This window comes from Somniosus microcephalus, chromosome 20 (assembly GCF_052327205.1).
Source record: "Somniosus microcephalus isolate GS21.2 chromosome 20, FLI_Smic_1.0, whole genome shotgun sequence".
In the NCBI taxonomy this organism is placed as follows: domain Eukaryota; kingdom Metazoa; phylum Chordata; class Chondrichthyes; order Squaliformes; family Somniosidae; genus Somniosus; species Somniosus microcephalus.
In genome coordinates, this window is record NC_141006.1 from 51,773,780 (window position 1) to 51,784,609 (window position 10,830).

The following is a 10,830-nucleotide window of genomic DNA, read 5'->3' on the forward strand; positions in this document are numbered from 1 at the left end:
GATGCTGGTCTTCTTTCCTGACCGGCATACTTTAGCTATGTGGCCAAGCCTGCCACACGTTCTGCATTCTTGGTTTTTAAACCAACACTGGTTCTGATCGTGCGTTGTCTTTCCACAACGATAACATTTTACAGTACTCAAAATCAATTGATTTGTACTGAGTTCCGGTGACCGTAGCTGCATTACTGCCGTGCCTCTCACTGCGGCTTCGTGTGATGCTGCCATAGTGACCGCTTTCTCAAGCGTCAGCTCATTCTCCTCGAGCAGTCGCTTTTGTGTATCTTCTTTTAATAATCCACACACAAATTTATCTCTTAGCGCATCTGTTAGTCCCGTTCCAAACTGACAGTACTTTGCTAGCTTACGCAATTCCATTAAATATTCAGCATTGCTTTCATCTTTCAGCTGCTTTCTGCTGTAAAATTTAAATCGTTCCGCTAGCATCAGCGGCGTGGGGTTTAGATGATTTCTCAGGACAGTAACAATCTCTTCGAACGTCTTCTCCGCCGGTTCATCTGGTGATAAAAGGTGTTTCAATTGCCCGTATGTCTTCGCACCCATTAAGTTTAATAAAGTTAGTGCTTTCTCATCATCTGGGATTTTATTTGCTTTACAATAATTTTGTATGCGTTCTACATACGTGGCCCAATCTTCGATGTCGCTATCAAAGGTATTAATGTTCCCATGTTTAGGCATCATTGCAATTTTTTTTTAGTGATTTCCCTTTTTCCAAGATGGCGGCTTCCCGCTCTTGTCTTCGTCCTCCGCCTACAAAATGGCGGTTTCCCGCGCTTGGCGGTCTTTCCCGCACTCGCCTTCTTCACCCGCTGGCTGCAATGGCATTTGGCGTGCCGCTGCTGCTCCCCTTTCCCAGCGGTTAGTAACTCCCCCGACGCTGTCTCCGCTTCACCGCGGCTCCCTCGGGCATTCGTGCTTCCCCGATGTCACGCCTCGCAGCCCTTCTTGCAGCCCAGTTATTAGCACCGGCTGCGTTCGCCTTCACCGCGGCTCTCGCGCCTTCAGTCGCCCCAGACGCTGCGCCTTTTTGGCCCAAATGCGGCCCGGCCCTTATCACCAGCCGCGATCGATGTCCCCGCACTGCGCCTTTCGGCCCGAATGCGGCCCGGCCCTTATCTCCGGTCGCGATCGATCTCACCGCCCTTATTCCTCCGTCTTCCCTCCCCGTCTGTACAGCCAACGCGGCCGACTTTCTGCTCGCGTCGCTGACCGGCTTACCCATCACCGAGGTAGAAGGAAGATAGCTGACTGCCGCTGATGGAGGCTTCGAGTTCAGGATATCTTCTGCACTCCGGGTTCTCGATGCCTGCCACGCGACGTGTCTTCCAGCAGGGTGATGAGGGTGGATGCCTCTCTTCGACGCCCGTTCTGTGGACGAAGCCACCGTGGATATAAACTGCCGCAGGGTAAGAATCGGACTCGTCGCCACTGTTAAGTCTGTGTGTTCTAGTTGTATTTAAGATTAATTACTGACACAGACTACAAGAATAACATTTCAACAGGTCTTTACTAGTTGGAGGTCAGGGCTATACTAACAGCAATATCACTACACAGTACTTATATACCGGTGGTCACCACCGGTATTACGTATACAGCAGCCAGAGAAAGTAGTACATCTCTTAAGGTGGAACAGGCTTAAATTCTCTTAAGGTGGAACAGGTTACATACACCACAGACCCGACTCTCTCACGGGTCTACGATTTAACAGTGAAGGGATGGCCAGCACATGGCGAACCACTGTTGCCAGCATTCTCGCAAAGAAGAGAACAGCTGTCAGTGTGCCGAGGAACCTTGATGTGTGGATCCAGAGTGGTGATTCCACCCAAACTCCAGGATAAATTGCTAAAGGAGCTTCACGAAGGGCATCTGGGTGGAGTGAAAATGAAGAACCTAGCCAGGGCGTTTGTATGGTGGCCAGGTATTGATGGAGACATCGAAGAAATGACCAAGAGCTGCCTAGGATGCCAGAAGGTCCAAAACGCTCCACCACAAGCCCCTCTACATCCATGGGAGTGGCCCTCATCTCCCTGGCAAAGGGTACACATTGACTTTGCTGGTCCATTTATGGACTCAATGTTCTTAATCACGGTTGATGCACACTCCAAGTGGCCGGAGGTAATAAAGATGTCCTCCACCACCACAGAAAAAACCATCACAGTATTAAGGACCATATTTGCCAGGAATGGGCTGCCTGAACAGATCTGTTCTGATAATGGACCGCAATTTGTGTCCGAAGAATTCAGGAAGTTCTTAAAAAACAATGGGGTTAAGCACTACACGTCCGCCCCATACCATCCCGCCACCAATGGATTGGCTGAAAGGTTTGTCCAGACCTTCAAGAAGGTCATAAAGGCCATGGGTAATGAAGACATAAAACTTCAGCACAAGGTGGATAACTTCTTGTTCGCATACAGGAATGCAACACATATGGTTACCAACCAAACTCCCGCCATGATGTTCTTCAATAGAAACCTAAGATGCTGGCTGGATTTGGTCAAGCCCAACATCAGAAGGGACGTGGAGAACCGGCAGTTTCAAGGCATGAATGAAAGGCCAACTAGAACCTTCCAGATAGGTCAACAAGTTTTGGCCCGGGACTACCGTACCGAGAAATGGCAGCCTGGAACTATCTGCACACGACTAGGACCACTGATGTATACCGTGGACATCGGAGAAAGCATAATAAGGCGCCATGCTGACCAAATCATAGAGTCATCCGAAAAGGGACAACCTACACCACAACCCTATACGCCTAACGATGAAGTAGAGATACCCATATCTACCTCCGATCCGGTGATACTGGAACCCGATGAACCCGACACTGGCATTCAAGCCGAATCAGCCTTGCCAAAAGAACTTACTACACCACCAGAAACTACTACACCACCGAGGCGTTATCCGGACCGAGTCAGGAAGCCTCCAGAGAGACTGACTTATTATTAATTAACTACAGCAATGTGTATATTATTTTTCTTATAACATGTAATTAATAATTACTTAAAATATGATGTACTGGTTCGCTATAAGGGGAGGAATTATAGTGTATGTGCCTTTAAGAGCCCCATGTGTGCTGTAATGCCGGTAATGGCCACTCAGGCTATATAAGCCTGTATATTGTGTTATATCCGTTAGTACCCCTCCAGACTTTGCTCAGTAAACACCTATGAACCAACTCCTGTCTTCAGTGTCTCTATCAACACACGGACACAACAGAATCCAAAAAGAAAAAAAAACAAACAGAAGAAACGGGCGTCGACCGTGGGCAACCACCCTCTGATTCATCGAATTCGAAGATTGCAGGAGAGGCTGTCGAGAGCTGGGCTTGGTTATCCAGTCTATGGTGTTCCAGCTAATCAGGCTGGTGGCAGGTAGTACACTGATCCTTCCTGGGCTGCGGCGGGCTAGAGCTCGATCGGGTGGCTTTTCAACGGGGCCGAGCAGCGTTGTCGGGAAGAGGAGAGAGGGTGGAGCACACAAGGCGCGGCCGGTGCTACGAAGCCGGGCAGCATACAGACCCGAGAAGAGGGAGGAAAGTGTCCCATAGGGTTTGCTCTGACGACGGGAACAGTAATTAAAATAAAAGAAATTAGAAGTGCAGAAAGCCGTGAGGAGCTGCAGTTTGCCACGGGGACCGCGGAGAGCGGCGTTGGCAGCAGCGCGGGGGGGAAGTGCGCGAAGACCATAGGGCGTCGCCATCAAGGCATAAAAAACGCCAGCAACAGCGCTAGCAGCAGCAGAAAAGACAGAAAGCGCGGGAGGCGCCATCTTAATCCAGCGGGGAAGAAGGCAAAGCGCGGGAGGCGCCATTTTGTTCAATTGGGGAAGAAGGCAAAGCGCGGGAGGCGCCATCTTAGATCTCCAAGATGCTGAAGACTGGCAATATCACTGCCTTCGATAATGCAATAGAAGACTGGACCACGTATGTGGAAAGAGTCGAAGTATATTGCAAGGCAAATGAAGTAGCCGCTGAGAAAAAGGCATCGGTACTACTAAACTTAATGGGCGCAAGAACGTACGGCCTATTGCGGAACCTGATCACTCCAGTCAAACCAATGGCGAAGAGTTTTAACGAAATTGTTCATATCCTACAGGAACACCTAAATCCTACACCGCTGCTGATAGCAGAAAGACTTAAATTCCACAAGAGAAATCAGCATAAAGATGAGAGCAATGCTGATTACCTTACGGAACTACGCAAGCTATCAAAGCACTGCCAGTTCAGAGCAGGACTGGCAGATACCCTACGGGACAAATTTGTCTGTGGACTCCTGAGTGAAGGAACCCAGAAGAGGTTACTCTCAGAGAAAGAGCTGACGCTAGATAAGACTTTCAGCGTGGCAGTATCGTACGAAGCAGCAGCAAGGGGAGCTGCGGAAATACAGCAAAAGTCACAGGAATACGGCACCCATGAAATGACACGGGGATTTGAAAAATTTTATCGCTGCGGCAGAACAACCCATGACCAGAAGGACTGCTGGTCCAAGGACAAAACATGCAGGCAATGCGGAAAGATGGGACACATTGCACGAGTTTGCAGGTCCGGGAAGAAGACTAACGACAACAAAAAGACTACTAAGGAAAAGTACAGGAAAGTACAAAAGATGACGGACAGTAGTTCCGAAGACCAGAAGAGCGATATTGAATCCGGGAACAAGAGACTAAGCTGTCTCAAACTACACAACATAATCACAAAAGAGGATCACCGAACCATTTGGGTCACCCTCACGATAGCAGGGTCCCAAGCCAAAATGGAATTGGATACAGGATCAGCCCTGACCATCATGAATCGACGAGACTACGAGCGGCTATTCTCACACATACCCTTGAAAGACACATCCATTGTCTTGAAGACATATACGGGGCAGAAAGTATACCCCAGAGGGAAAATAAGGGTGCCTGTCGAATACAACGGCAAGGAAATACAGAAATTGTATCTGTACATACTGCAAGATGGTGGACCACCGTTATTGGGACGTGAATGGATCAGAAAGATAAGTTTAGACTGGCACTCCATTTAGGCACTGATGGTGGCTAGTAAAAAGGATGACGACGTCACTCCTGGACGATTGTCAAAAATCTTGGCTAACGCTAAAGAGGTATTTCAACAAGAACTGGGAACTCTTAAAGGCGTAATCGCCTCGATAAAAATAGAAGAGAATGCAATTCCCAAGTTTTTCAAAGCAAGACCGGTACCATATGCAATTCGCCCAGCCGTCGAGGCAGAGCTGGAGAATCTGGAGAATGCAGGCGTGCTAACTAAGGTAGACTGGAGCGAGTGGGCGACACCCATCGTTCCTGTCATGAAGAAAACGTTAAACAATAAGTCTGAGGAGCCAAGGAAGGTTCGCATCTGTGGGGACTTCAAGGTGACTGTGAACCCAATCCTTCACACAGTACAGTATCCTCTTCCGAGGATAGAAGATATTTTCGCCTCACTATCTGGAGGGAAACGTTTTACAAAAATTGACCTAGCGCAAGCATATTTGCAGATGGAGGTTGAAGAATCCTCTAGGAAATATCTCACGATAAACACTCACAAAGGTCTTTACCAGTATAATCGACTGGTATTCGGAGTAGCATCAGCTCCGGCTATATGGCAAAGAGCGATGGAACAAGTCCTGCAAGGGATTCCGGGGACTCAGTGTTACTTGGACGACATCCTAGTGACAGGTGAAAATGACAGTGAACACCTTGCCAACCTAGAGCAGGTGCTCACTAGACTAAGAGAACATGGGCTACGAGCCAATCACCCCAAGTGCGAGTTTTTTAAGAAACAAATATCGTATTGTGGCCACGTGATTGATGAAGAGGGGTTACATAAGTCCCCTGACAAAATTGAAGCGGTAGTTAAGGCTCCAGCACCTGAAAATGTGTCGCAACTGAGGTCATTCCTCGGATTGGTGAATTACTACCATAAGTTTTTGCCGAATTTGTCCACAATTCTGCACCCACTGAATGCCCTGCTACAAACTGAAGTAGCATGGAAATGGAGCGATGAATGTAAGCGGGCCTTTCAGAAGTGTAATGGCCTGATCACTTCTAGAGAAGTATTGGCTCACTACAACCCATCACTACCGATAAGATTGGCGTGTGATGCGTCTCCCTATGGCGGTGGAGCGGTACTGTCACATAAATCCCTTGATGGTTCAGAGAGGCCGATAGCTTTTGCGTCACGCTCGTTAACTGCAGCCGAGCGTAACTACGCCCAGATTGACAGAGAGGCTCTCAGCCTGGTGTGGGGGGTGAAGAAGCTCAATCACTACCTGCACAGACAGAAATTTACTCTACTAACTGATCATCAACCTCTTGTCTCCATTTTCAACCCTAAGAAGGGCGTCCCGATAATGACAGCACAACGGCTACAGAGGTGGTCCCTTTTCCTAGGGGCACACCAATATGACATCGAGTACAAAGGAACTAAACAGCATGGGAATGCTGATGGATTGTCGCGCCTACCGTTGCCGACGGTGGAAGAAGCACCTGCAGTGGATCCTGTGGAGATATTCCACTCGACCATAGTCGAATGTCTACCTGTGACGAATGCAAACATAGAAAAGGAAACATGAAATGACCCGACACTCTCCAGGGTCTATGATTTAACGGTGAAGGGATGGCCAGCACATGGCGAACCACTGTTGCCAGCATTCTCGCCGAGAAGAGAACAGCTGTCAGTGTGCCGAGGAACCTTGATGTGTGGATCCAGAGTAGTAATTCCACCCAAATTGAAGGATAGAGTGCTCAATGAGCTTCATGAGGGTCATCTGGGAGGGGTAAAAATGAAGAACTTAGCCAGAGCGTTTGTGTGGTGGCCGGGAATCGATAGAGAAATCGAAGAGATGATCAAGAGCTGTACAGGATGCCAGAAGGTCCAAAACGCCCCACCACAAGCCCCTCTACATCCATGGGAGTGGCCCTCATCCCCATGGCAAAGGGTACACATTGATTTTGCTGGTCCATTTATGGACTCGATGTTTTTAATTGCGGTGGACGCACATTCAAAGTGGCCAGAGGTAATAAAAATGTCCTCAACCACCACAGAAAAAACTATTACAGTCTTACGAACCATATTGTAAGACGCCATGCTGACCAGATTCTAGAGTCACTGGAAAACGTCAAATCCACACCACGATCCGATACACCTGGTGATGAAACCGAAGTGCCAATTGCATCTACCTCAGAATCGGTGATATTGGAAGCAGACGAACCAAACAACGATGTTGATCCCGAATCAACTTTGCCAGAAGAACCTGATACCCCAAAGAGGCGTTATCCAGACAGAATCAGGAAGCCTCCGCAAAGACTGAATTTATAATTGCTTAACTTCAGCTAATGTATATAGCAACTGTAATTGTAAATATGTTATTTAATTATTAATCGAATATTATGTACTGTTTAGCTAAAAGGGGAGGAATTGTAGTGTATGTACTTTGAAGAAGGAACTATATTCTGCAGCCCCTGTATACTGCAGTACCAGTAGTGACCACCCCGGTATATAAGCCTGTGTAGTAACTTTGTATAGTAGTTCCAGTTTTGTCTCCATTCAGTAAACACCTGTTATAACCAACTCCTGCAGTCCATGTCTCAATTACATACGGACGTTACAGAAGTGTTTCCTAATTTCACTCCTGAAAGGTCTGGCTCTAATTTTTAGACTTTGCCCCCTAGTCCTAGAATCCCCAAACAGTGGAAATAATTTCTCTTTATCTACCCTATCTGTTCCCCTAAATATCTTGAAAACTTCGACCAGATCATCCCTTAACCTTCTAAATTCTAGGGAATACAACCCTAATTTGTGTAATCTCATAACTTAACCCTTGAAGTCCAGGTATCATTCTGGTAAACCTACGCTGCACTCCCTCCAAGGCCAATATATCCTTCCTAAGGTGTGGTGCCCAGCACTGCTCACAGTTCTCCAGGTGTGGTCTAACCAGAGTTTTGTATAGCTGCAGCATAACTTCTACCCCCTTGTACTCTACTCTAGTCCTCCAGATATAAAGGCCAGCAGCCCATTAGCCTTTTTGATTATTTTTTGTACCTGTTCATGACATTTTAATGAGCTATGTACCTGAACCCCCAAGTCTCTTTGGACCTCCACTGCTTTTAGCCTTTCACCATTTAGAAAGTACCCTGCTCTATCCTTTTTAGGTCCAAAGTGAATGACCTTACATTTGCCTACGTTGAAATCCATTTGCCACAGTTTTGCCCATTCACTTAATCTGTCGATATTCCTTTGCAATTTTATGCTTCCATCTACACTGCCTACAATTCCACCTATCTTTTTGTCATCGGCAAATTTAGATATACAGGTAGACTATCCTTTATCCGAAAACCTCGGGACCAGCCAAGTTTCGGATAAAGGAGAATTTTGGATTTCGGAAGGTGGGTCGGCAGGGGTCCGCGGGGGGGTCGGAGGGGGTCCGCGGGGGGGTCGGCGGGGGGTCGTGCGCACGACTTACGCTGACGCTCAGCGTAAGTCAGTCGGGGTCGGCGGGGGTCGGGGCCGGCGGGGTCCGCGGGGGGGTCGGCGGTTGTCGGGGCTGGCAGGGTCGGCGGTTGTCGGGGCCGGCGGGGTCCGCGGGGGGGATCGGCAGTTGTCGGGGCCGGCGGGGTCCGCGGGGGGGTCGGCAGTTGTCGGGGCTGGCGGGGTCGGCGGTTGTCGGGGCCGGCGGGGTCCGCGGGGGGGTCGGCGGTTGTCGGGGCTGGCGGGGTCGGCGGTTGTCGGGGCCGGCGGGGTCCGCGGGGGGGTCGGCGGTTGTCGGGGCTGGCGGGGTCGGCGGTTGTCGGGGCCGGCGGGGTCCGCGGGGGGGTTGGCGGTTGTCGGGGCCGGCGGGGTCCGCGGGGGGGTCGGCGGTTGTCGGGGCCGGCGGGGTCCACGGGGGGGGGGGGGTCGGCGGGGGGTCGTGCGCACGACTTACCCTTTATCCGAACTTCCGAAACCGGAACCCTCTAAAAACCGAAGGTTTTTTCGTTCGTACGCACGACTTACGCTGAACGAAAAAACCTTCGGTTTTTAGAGGGTTTCGGTTTTCGGAAGTCCAGATAAAGGGTAGTCTACCTGTATGACTTTCTATGCCATCATCTAAGTCATTAATAAATACGGTGAATAGTTGAGGCCCCAACACAGATCCCTGCGGGACACCACTAGTCACATCCTGCCAATTTGAGTACCTACCCATCATCCCTACTGCCTGTCTACTGCCGCTCAGCCAATTTCCTAACCAGGTCAATAATTTGCCCTCAATTCCGTTAGTTTCAGCTTCAAACAGCTGTCAAACGCTGATATTTCATCTGTCAAAAGGTCTCGACAGATGAAATTTCAATCTGTGACATCACCTGTTGCCGGGTGGCCCTTAATTGGCTTGCTGAGCCCGCCGGGTGGGTTGGCTACAACTCGATGGAGGTGGGACTACAACCCCGAAAGTTGCAGTCCCGCCTCCTAAATGAAAATCCAGTCCATGGTCTCCGGATTATTAGTCCATGCCTCTGGATGACCAATCCAGTAACATAAGCAGTACATTATATAATCACTACAATTAATTTCATGAATTTAAAATCGAGAGAGATGTACAACGGGCGGCTGCGCCGTTATCGCCTGTTTTACACTATTACCCAAAGTCAAAATTATCCCAAACTACTGCAAACAACACATCCAGGAATAAGTTAAACAACCCACTGGTGGTCTAAAAAATCCAACCAGCTAATTGCCTATCTGCAGCTGAGAAGCCCTTTAAATAATACAGGTACAATTGTTCCCACCCAGGATTTATGGTCATGTTTTAGAAGGGGTGAATCCAGCGCTCAGGAATTTGAAAATAGCTTAAACAGCCACAGGACCCTCATTTACACATATTTATTAGCTGCTCGCGATTTTGGGCAGGCACACTGGATGACTGAAGCACACTCGACTCAATATGACATCGAGCACACTTTCGGTGGACATCAGGTGCAAGGTATCTCCAGGCAAAATTCGGATATCTAACGCCTATTTTACCAGCACTAAACAAATGACCAGGAATTGAAAATCCTGCCAGGATTACTTACTAAAATGATATAAAAAGATTACCTTAAACGCTGTCTCCAACTTCTCGGTTAATGATTGCTTCAGACAAAATCCTGATGATTGCAACACATTTTCTTTTTCTCTTCTGTAAATTAAAGATCATGTGACTCGTTTAACAGCGGACTTTCTCCGAAACGAAATGATTGGAGGAAAACTTTGGCTCCAAACGTTGTTTGTTCCTACCTGATTTCCACATTCTTTGCAATTCATTCTTTTAACACCGAATTAATGCCATTCTCAGTTTCATCTGTGAAAGTTCATGTTGAGAACAAATGTGGGTGGGGCTGCAACAATTATTTTCCATAACTTTGACATGGATTAGGTTTAATAGCCTTTATGAACAGCACTGGCAATATGGAATGTTCTTAATTCACACAAATTGAAAGCAATGAATAGATTCAATTAGTAGGAACAAGCTCTTGCAATCTGAGAGCAGCTGGATTATCAATAGCTGGGAGTTTGACCTCAGAACTTTCCCAAAACAACCATCACTGCTTTTTGAACCACTTCAATAGGGAAGGAATTTGCGATAACTAATGTTGCTGGTCCTGGTTAGTAGGAACAGTAAGCAGAAGCCCGCATGTGAGTCAGACCATCAACATTTTAAAAAGTAAAGAAACTGGCTAACAAGTTACTTATTAAAACAGGGGAAGACTTTGAACAGTAGATAATCTTCTATTATACATACAGCACTCGGTGACAGCATCGAGAAAGAAAGCATATCAACAATTTATAAATTCACACAGAAGTCT

The 10,830-nt window shown here is 48.0% G+C and overlaps 1 protein-coding gene across 1 annotated transcript in view; it reads right to left on the reverse strand.

Annotated features, from left to right (window-relative positions):
- The window catches only part of LOC147103233 (amine sulfotransferase-like), an 80,333-nt gene extending 70,149 nt beyond the window's left edge, over positions 1 to 10,184 (reverse strand). Inside the window, exon 1 of the mRNA XM_085962675.1 lies at positions 10,082 to 10,184. The gene's annotated coding sequence lies outside the window, so the exon portion shown is untranslated. The remainder of the gene's footprint in view (positions 1 to 10,081) is intronic.
- Positions 10,185 to 10,830: the final 646 nt, after the last annotated feature.